This window comes from Microcebus murinus, chromosome 3 (assembly GCF_040939455.1).
Source record: "Microcebus murinus isolate Inina chromosome 3, M.murinus_Inina_mat1.0, whole genome shotgun sequence".
In the NCBI taxonomy this organism is placed as follows: Eukaryota; Metazoa; Chordata; class Mammalia; order Primates; family Cheirogaleidae; genus Microcebus; species Microcebus murinus.
In genome coordinates, this window is record NC_134106.1 from 33,377,013 (window position 1) to 33,387,500 (window position 10,488).

Sequence of the window (10,488 nt, forward strand, 5' to 3'; positions counted from 1 at the left end):
AAGCTTCTGTGTATAACACAACTCATGTAACTCGTGGGACAACTGTCGAGATGAGAAGTTTGTTTCAGTTTTGCCAACTTATAGAAGTTAGCATATGAAGCTAAGATCTGTACCAAGGTTAAGAGTTGGATATAAATTTTCCCTGAATCACTTAGCTCAAAATAGTTAATTTTAAGGGAGGTGGATTGATGATTAGTGTGTCAGGACAATGGAAAGAGGTTCATAGAGTAGTACTAGCTGCTCAGAAATAGTCTTTTTTCCATATGTGTCATAATAAATGGTGAAAATAATAATATAAAATGTACTTATCATAGGTCCAGATATTGTAAAATTTCAGAATATCTCATATGTGGTCGATCTAGATAGCTTGGAAGGTTTAGCTATGCTACATACCTCTATGTACACCTATTAGCAGCCTGATGTCATTTCACTACCTCATCATCTGCCAGTTTAGCATATGGCATATTAGCATTGCTTAATTGATTTTGTGTTTCAGTTATACTCATTTGTGGCTTGTGCCATTGCACAATTGAAAAGTTGCCTTAAAGTTATTTTGGTAACCGTGTCTGAGACTCAACAATTGGTATTAATATACTTTAACATGATGCTTTATCAAGCATAAACTTTAGCTATCATTTTAGGAAAACTCATAACTAGAAATTAGCAGATTAGAATTGACATTGTATTTGATACTCTAGGCTGTTTCCAACTATAAAATAAAAAGTGACTTATTTCTGAGAATGTATTAGATGTTTTGTTTTACCAATATGATGTTTAATACAAAGGAGCAATTAATCTGAGAATTAGTGTCATTACCTATCACTGTATTGGTTTGTCCTTTTGAAATATACTAAGAGTTCCTGGAATTGAAATTTTTTAGCATTCCAGCACATGCTAGTATTTTTCTCTTACACAAATGAAGTTAGCCAAATCATATAGAAATTATTCTCTCACAAATCTCTCAAGTCTAACTAAATATGAAGACACTTCTAATTGACTAATAGCAATTATTAAGCTGAGTTTTGTATTATAAGGTAATACAGCAATAGCCTTAACAATATTCATAAAAAATAAAGCAACTGGTATTTCAGAGGGTTACTATATGCCAGGTAATATACTAGGTATTATATAAAAATATTTTGAATCCTCAAACCCCCATCCCCAAAAATTTAGAATTATTATTCTCATTTTATCTATGCAGGGATTGAAGAGCAAAGAATTGGATTAATTTGCCCAAAGTTATGTAGCCGCTATATTCAAACACAATCTTTCTGACTCCAAATCTAACCTTCTTATACTATAAACATTCATTGAGCACCTGCCCTATGCAAGATAGTTATAAGTACTACAGGAATCAAATATGCTTTCAAATATTTACAAGGTAGAAACAATTATTTTAAAAAGAACAAAAAACTATATTCCAGGAAAGAACATAATACTATTCAAAAGAGAACTATAATCAAGTAACTCTGAGATTGTGAAGAAACAAAATGTACAGTCCTTGTTCTCAAAATGGCTCTCATAAAAGCATGACTCTAGGATTGCTATCCATAGACCATGAATGTGGCAAAGGATAAATATAGACTGACCCTCTGTTGTTGTAAGTGTACTCAAAAAACTCTATCTCAGGAACTGTCTTTCTGGGTCTTCAGATACGTATGATTGCCTCCTGTGCATCTATTAATTATCAATAAAATTTTATGGAGAAAATCATAGGTGATATCCGAGTAGCTCTGTATAAAAGGCACACATTGTGCAATGATGAATGTATGGAAGCAAATAAAAAGATATATTCTCCATAAAAGTTTATATATATATATATATATATATATATATACACATATATATATATTCTTGTTTATTTATTGACAGCTAATGTACATATTTATGGGGTACATAGTGATGTTTCCATAATACAATGTATAGTTTATATAGTGCTATAGTGCATATATCAGGGTAATTAGCATCTCCATCATCTCAAACATTTATCATTCTTTATGATGTCCAATACCCTCCTTCTGCCTATTATGAATCTCCAGGAATAACCCAAGGAGTTGATGCTATTGAACTGAGAAGAATTTGGACATTAGGATATCCCCTTGCCATTGTAAAAACATCTGTTTTTGTTAGTTTTCTAAATTGGTATTTTGTATAATAGATCATGTTTTTATAATGTGAGTCAGTTCTAAAAAATAAATATTTAAGGATGACTTTTTTAGGGTTTAGTCATTCAGGGAATTTTCCAATTTGGATTGTTCAAAGTTCTCCTCAACTAACAATCACTGGAAATGGATGACTATGGATTCGTTCACAGTGGCTGATTTCCAAATGCTCACTTAATCAACAGAGGAAAGTCTTACTACAATTCTCTATCCCCAAGGGTTTCCATTGTCATCACTCAGGGCCACCTGCTGTGTGCAGTCTATCAACACTGTACTTTGATGTTTTGTTGAACCCATTTCCAAAGGTCTGATTCTTATAAAACCCCTTGGAGAAAGGCACTCTTTCAGTATGACGTACATCAGATATGGGAATTTCTCTAAAAGTCTCGGGAAACCAAGGCAGCGATCATTCTGACATCAAGGTACTTGTATTGTTAATCGAATTTCAGTTCCAACAGACCAGCTTTCTTATTGACATAAATTAGAATCACATGAATCCCAAAGTCTGTGACTACCCCTGCATGATTTATTATTCCCTAATAATTAGGGAATATTCTTTAGGAAAGGAGAAAGAAATCATTCTATTTTTCCTTTATCAATATCTTCATATAATAAGTTTAAAATATAAGGCATTACATAAAAACAGAAGGGAGAATTTATGAAAAATGGTTTGATAATTAGCTTTTTTGGTTTCTACATACATGAACAAAATGATATAATGGAATTATTTTTCCCTCTCCTTTCAAGAGAAAAAAATGTCATGGGTCTAGTTTTTAGCCAAATAAAGATTTGAAGAATTTTCTGAAAACAGAACTGGAAGTAGGGGGGAGTAAACACTGGTTCTATCACACCAAAAATGGAGTGGCAAGACTGGAATAGGAACTCACATTGCCGCCTCACAAGTACTGGTCAACATAAGGTGGAAGTATGGGTTTAGATATAGGCATGAAGATTCCTTTGGCCTGTTCCATGGGCAGAGAAGAGTGACTCTGTGGAGATCATCTCTGTATCCCACCTGGTGAAGCACTGCCTCACAGATGACAGAGGAATAGAATTTATTCCTAGATTTGTAGAGTTTTTATAGAAGTCCGCAAGTTGAAACCAGAAGTGTGGTCTTCTTGAGTTTGGCTCGACATCTCTGAAACCACTTTATAGTGCTCTGACCTTATAAGATCGATCTTGATCTCCAGTAAATGAGGTTCTATCTTAGTCAATAAAGAAATTCAGAAATCATCAGCCGCTTTTGTCAGATGACAATATTATATTCCCTTGATGGATTAGGGTTAATCTTGGAAAAAATTATTTGGTTCTTTGTGGGCTTATTGAAAACTAATTCTTCAGACTCTGAGAATCCTTTCTTTATCCAACCTGTATCTTCCCATCTTGTCCTCTTCAGGTAGGTAATAAATGGAATTCTAAAGATCTAATACATATGACATGGATAAAAGCTTTTTTATTTCAATGCTGCACTATTAGGCCAATAAATAATTGATAAATGGCAAGAAAACATGATGGTTTTTATTCTTTTGGATCTTTTTCCAACTGTATGTGCCATTGATCATCTGTGTCAGTATTCTTATGCATGATGTTGAATAGAATGCACTCCTATTTAAAGAAATACTACTTGTCATTGTTAAATGTAAGAGTGCCAATAAAGCTTCTGTTATAATGTATACCTTTAAATTGCTATGTTTGTCAATATTAGAACCAAAGATGCCAAGTAAATAAATCATGTTTGTTACCAACTGTAGTTGCATTAAAATATTTTATTTTTCTTGGCAAAAATGAACAATAAAAATATAATTTTCAGAAGTGGACCTTTTGGCCTAATGTATAAAATAATGTTAAAATGATTTTAACATGATTAAGAACAAAACTGAGTATTATGTAGGTATTATTAAAATTTTTGCATTACCAATGGCTGAAGAAATTTAATGTTCACCAAAAATATATATGCATTGCATATTATACCTTAAAGTATGGAACAGTTCTGTACCTTCATTGTGGTGGGATTTACATGAATCTTCACATGTGATAAAATTGTACAGAAGTGTACACACAAACACACACACATACAAATAAAACTGGTGGAATCTGAATAAACTCTGTAAATTGTACCAATGTCATTTGATACTGTCCTATTTGTGGAGATTTTATAGAAGTCCACAAGTTGGAACCAGAAGTGTGGTCTTCTTGAGTTCAGCTCAACATCTCTGAAACCACTTTATAGTGCTCCGACCTTATGAGATAGATCTTGATCTCCAGTAAATGAGGTTATATGCTAGTCAATAAAGAAATTCAGAAATCATCAGCCACTTTTGTCAAATGATATTATACAAGTTATACAAGTTATTACCATTGGAGAAAACTAGATGAAGATTACATGGTACTTGCCTGTACATTTTTTTGCAACTTCTAATGAGTTTATAATTATTTCAAAAGAAAAAAAAAAGAAAAAGAGACCAGGAAAATAAAAGGACAATGTTAAGGAAGTGAAAAAGTAAGATATGAACTGGAAAAAAATACTTATAATACATGTATATGACAAAGGATTTGTATCTAGACTATTTAAGAACTCAACAATAAAAAGATGATTCTCTTTTTAAAAAATGTGCATAAAGAGGACTTTCAAAAATGATGAATATCTGAGAGCCCAATTACCATATGAAAAGGTGATCAAAATTATTAGTCACTAGAGCAACTCAAAATAAAACCACAATGGGATAACACTACATGCTAACAAAAGGGGCCAAAATTAAAAGCCTGATGATACCAAGTGTTAAAAAGAGCTAATTGACCTCTCATATATTGCTGACGAAAATGTAAAATAATAGACCACTTTGGGATATTGGGAATTTCTAATAAATCCAAACATACAACTATCCTATGACTTATCAATCCAACTTTTAGATATTTACCAAAATTAAATAGAAACATATGCCTAAAAGAAGACTTATGAAAGAATACTAAAATCTGCTCAATTCATAATAATAAAAAACTTCAAGCAATCCAGTTGTTCATCATCAAGGGAATGGATACACAAATTATAGTATAGTCAAACATAATATTAATTAGTAGTAAAAAGAAAAAAAGACATACACACAACATGGATGATTCTCAATAATAGAATGTTGAATGAAGAAACAAAAACAATAGAGTGCACATTGTATGGTTCCATTTATATGAGTTTCAAGATCAGATAAAACTATTAAATGATAGAAATTTTTAAAAAAATTACATCTAGTTAGTGTGGGGGTTCAGGATTTACTGGGAAAGTCAATCACAAGGGAACTTTCTGGTGTTATATAAATGCTCTTAAAAACTTCAACATAAAACAATGTAACCAAAATAGAAAAACAGAATGAGTCAACATTGAAGACACTAATGGGATAATTATAAAAATTGGAAATCATTGTCATAGTTACATGAAAAGTACTTCGACACAGGAAATTACAATCATTGTGAAACAAAAACAAATGACTGAAATACATGGAATTATAAACAATGTTCATACATTGGAAAATTCACATGGGTAACAATATCAATTTCCCCAAATTGATCTATAGTTTCAATTAAAGCCTAATCAAAATATTAGGAGTTTTTCTTTTGTGGAAATTAGCACTCTGATTCTAAGGATACATAAATATAGCCTTTCAAGAATAGACAAACATAACAGAAGGCAGAAACAGATCTACATAAATAATCACCAGTTTAATGACAATGGTGCTATTACAACACCATGAAAGGAAGGAGGTTTTTTGAATAAACGATGCTGACTCAATTGGATATTCATATTGGGGGAAAAAACTTCATCCTTATCACACATCTTTTATGAAATTATTAATATCTAATGGACTAAAGAATTGGAGAGATTAAGAAAACTTTATTTACCTTCCTTCATACCTTCCCAATATATTTCTGGTTCAGTCCAGATTTCAGTTTGTCTCTAAATCTTGGTTCTGTATCTCAGCTACTACCTTATTCCTGGGGATAACTTTTGACATTCTCTTTTTGTTTGCCACTCTTCATGCTGGTTATTTTGGATCCATCTAGATTTCTGTTACTAGTGTTCCTTACTATGTATTTGTATAAATTACTGGCTTTTCACAAGCAGCCTTTATTGAAAATAAAAACATTTAAATACTAGAATAAATGCAAAGTCATTTCCCTTAGGTACACGTAACCTATGAAGACAGATTAAAATCTAAAACCTGAACTAAACAGTTATTATGTATAGTTTGTAATAAATACAACATCATAATTAAGATACCTAGTAATTTAGTGTAAGTTTAAGAACTATAAGAAAAAAAAACAGTAAGGTAAAGAAATGTATGTAGACATCTAACAATGCAGAAATAGATATTAATTTCTGTTATTACAGGATTTTAGCATATAAAACTAAGTCACGATAGAATATCATAAAACATGGTAATTATTTTATTCCATAGATTCTACAATTTTAAATAGCCTAGAGTTGTCTGAAAAGTTTTCTTGTAAAGGTAGGACTTTAATCTTCTAAGATTGAGTGGGATTTAGAGATGTGCAATTCAGAATAAGCAAAACGAAGAAAACAGCATGAATAAAGACTCTTGAGATTGAGTTTATTTACAATGTATTCATGTCTAATATAGATATGTCTAATATTTTTGATATTATTATAAGTAGCACTTCTTCACGTTACCTTGACTTAATTTTATATCAGATATGGAGAAATTGTGATGACTATTCATGGTCTTCTCTTTATTTTTTTTATTTTTTATTTTTTGTTATTGAATTTTTTTCAGCATATTATGGGGGTACAAACATTAAGGTTACGTACATTGCTGTTGCCTCCCCTCACCCCTTGAGTCAGAGCTTCAAGCATGTACATCCCCCAGACAGTGCACATCGCACTCACTATGTATGTAAGTCTTCTCTTTAAATGATAATGTCAATAAGTCAACTTGAGAGCAAAAAAAATTTTTCAGAAACAAAATTTATATTTCAACGAAAGTCTTATATATCCTGGACCTCATTTTTCTACTTTGTTTCTAACAGTTATCTCCATAATTTAAATTCTGTTCAACATTTTCTGTCTTCTGACTTAAGTGTCCTTTGGTTTATTAGACAGAAAAAGAATGTTAATATGGAAGCAGGAGGGAGAATTCCAGTTCCCTTCAAAATGAAGTAATGGGAACCAAATCTACCATCCTACTCAAAACAAGCTGGAAAAAAAAAAAAAGTATGGAACAATGGTTTTCAAGCACCGTGCATCAGGCAATGAAGAACAGTGATCTGTGAGAAATGGGAAACAAACAAAGTAATCCCTATAATTGCCACAGATTGATGCCTTAATGCCTTGGAACTGACAGCCTGAGAAGACTAAAGTAGCCAAAGTTCTTAGGACAGCGTACTAAACAGAAAAGAGTTTTAAAGAGAGTGACATGAAGATTTGTTGAGAGCACTGTTGGGGCTCAGAAACCAATATCACAAAGAACGGCATCTTGATATGACAGATTGACAGAAGACCTTCCCTGATGTTCTCTGACATTCCCCCACAACCACCATCAGCTCTTCCCCCCAAATTAAAGTTTCTTTATCTGCTTAAGATCCAGACTCATCAAGGAGAACAGCATTCTTTTCTTTACCTGTCTCTAATGTGACCATATCTGAACAGACAGACTCTTTAAGAAGATAATGACCAGTCTCTCAGACTAATTTAAATTGCAAAGAGTTTAATTTACCGATTAATCTTTGTTCCTCATCTATTTATCCTCCCTAATAATCCTAATCCTTTATTGCTCCTCAACAAAATTCCTCTTCTCCACCCTCCCATAACCTATTTTACCTGAAATATATACAAGGTTCTAAACCCCACTGGGGAGTTGGGTCTTCATTGTGAAGCTTCTGCGTATACAAATTAAATAAATGTGCATGTCTTTTCTCCTATTAATCTGCTCCATGTCAGTGATTTTCCAGCAAATCCTTAGGGGGCGAAGGGGCCCTTGTCCCATATGGTTTGGCACTGTGAGCGGGTTCACCAAGCTGCTCTGCTCTGGAAAGCTGCAGTGAAGAGAAAGGAATTTGATCTGCCAAGGGTTTTTCTTACCAACCAGGCTCCTAGCTTCTCTCTCTGTACAGTCCAGTATTCAGCTGAGTACTGATAAGTGCAAGCATCTGAAGAAACCACCTGAAGTAAGCAAAAGAACCTACAAAGAGGACTAGAAATAAAAGGCCCAGGAATAGCACCTGTTTCTATCAGATGGACTAGAAAAGTTCAAGATTCGTTGAGAACTGAATAGAGTACAGAGTGAATTCCTGTCTCAGAAGTTTGAAAGAAAGACATCGCTGGAGTTTAGAACTGTGCAATATAACTTTCTGTGATAGTAGATTTTGTTTAACATTTGTGCTGTCCCATAGGGTTAACGCTAGTCATATGTGACTTTTGAGCACTATAAATGTGGTTAGTTGGACTGAAAAAAACATTTTTTTCTATTTCTAAATTAACTTACTCTTTGTTAATATATATGTTAAAAATTTTATATCAATATATTTAACACTTTTAATAAACATTTTATTTTACAATAGTTTCAGATTCATAAAAATGTTACAAAGATAATACAGTCTATATGCTCCATAGCCATATTCCCCTATTATTAACATCTTATATGATGTTACTTTTGCCATAACTGTTAACATTGATACATTATTATCATTATTAAATCCATACTTCATTCATATCCCTTGGTTTTTACCTAATATCCTTTTCCTGTTCAAGGATCCCATCAAGGATACCATTTTACATTTAGTCATCATGTAAGGCTCCTCTTGGCTGTCACATTTTCTCAGATTGTCCTTGTTTTTGATGCCCTTAACAGTTTTGAGGACTACTGGACAGGAATTTTATAGAATTTTATAGAATTTTTGGTTGCCTGATATTTTTCTAATGATTAGACAAGTACTATATAGGTTTCTGGAAAGATGACCACAAAGGAAAAGTAAAATTCTCATCACATCATATCAAGGGTACATTACATCATCATGACTTACCACTGTTAGTTGAAATAATGTTTGTCTGGTTGATCATGGTAATACTATAGAGATCTATTCTTTATGCACAAAAATTACCTAGCCAGTCCACTGCTACAGACAAATTCTTTTGTCAGTAACAACGGAGGTACTTTTGTCTACATTGGCATGATCTATTACCTGTAGTTGAATTCTACTGAATCTACTTTACCTGATTTTCTTAATCATATGACACAAATTCTCAGAGAAAATGTGGACAACAAGCTTAGTCACTGGGTCTGAAAATTCACATGAAACAGAAAAGCTTGATACTGTTCCTATCAAAGCATTGTCATTAAAGAATGTTTAATCGCTATTTGTATTAGATCATTATTTTCACCATGTGTGTTTTCAAACACTTTCTTATAGTCACAAATTTGCTACTCAAGTGCTTAATATTCGTACTTTAATCAGGCAAAAGAGATGATATTTGGGGTGAGCAGGGGAACCCACAAAAGAGAAAACAGGCATTACCCTTATTTACTACCTTAGAGAGCATCTTAGAGAAACATCAGACTATAGTTGATATCTGATGAAAATACCTGAGGAATACTATTTATCCATCCCATATCAAATCTTGAATTTACAAAGCTTAAAAACTCTTGTTCCATTTGTAATGGATGACAATAAAGGAATTATACTTTATGTGTATGCTTTGAGTCCCAGGGATAAAAGAGATAGACCTCAATAAAAATAAGGAAAAATATATTATTCACCAACTGTCCCCTAGTATTATTATCTCAGCATACATCATATCCTAAACACTGGGAGGTGTACTGGGGAGGAAGAATAGTTATAGGTTGGTTAATGGATATGAATTTACAGCCAGATAGGCGGACTAAGTTCTAATATTCTATAGCGTTGTAGGGTGACTATAATTAACAACAATTTATATTTTCAAATAGCTGGAAGAACAGATTTCGTATGTTCTGAACACAAAGAAATAATAAATGTTTGAAATGATAAATATGCTGATTTTCCTGATTTGATCATTACATATTGTATATGTGGACCACAATATTGCACTGTATTCCATAAATGTGTATGATCATTATATGTCAGTTAAAACTAAAAAGAGAAGCAAAAAAGAAAGTAAAATAGTCTAAAGATGTTTCCAGGTTTCTTTTGCCTTTTTGTTGTACATTATAGATTGCTGTTAGTATGTAGGAAATAGGGAAAAGAGATAGAAAGTATTAATATGATCAGAATTGCTCAAGACAGTTTGACATTGAAGAAACCTTTAAGCAGCAGTGTCACCTGGGCGGTAAGTAGGGCATGG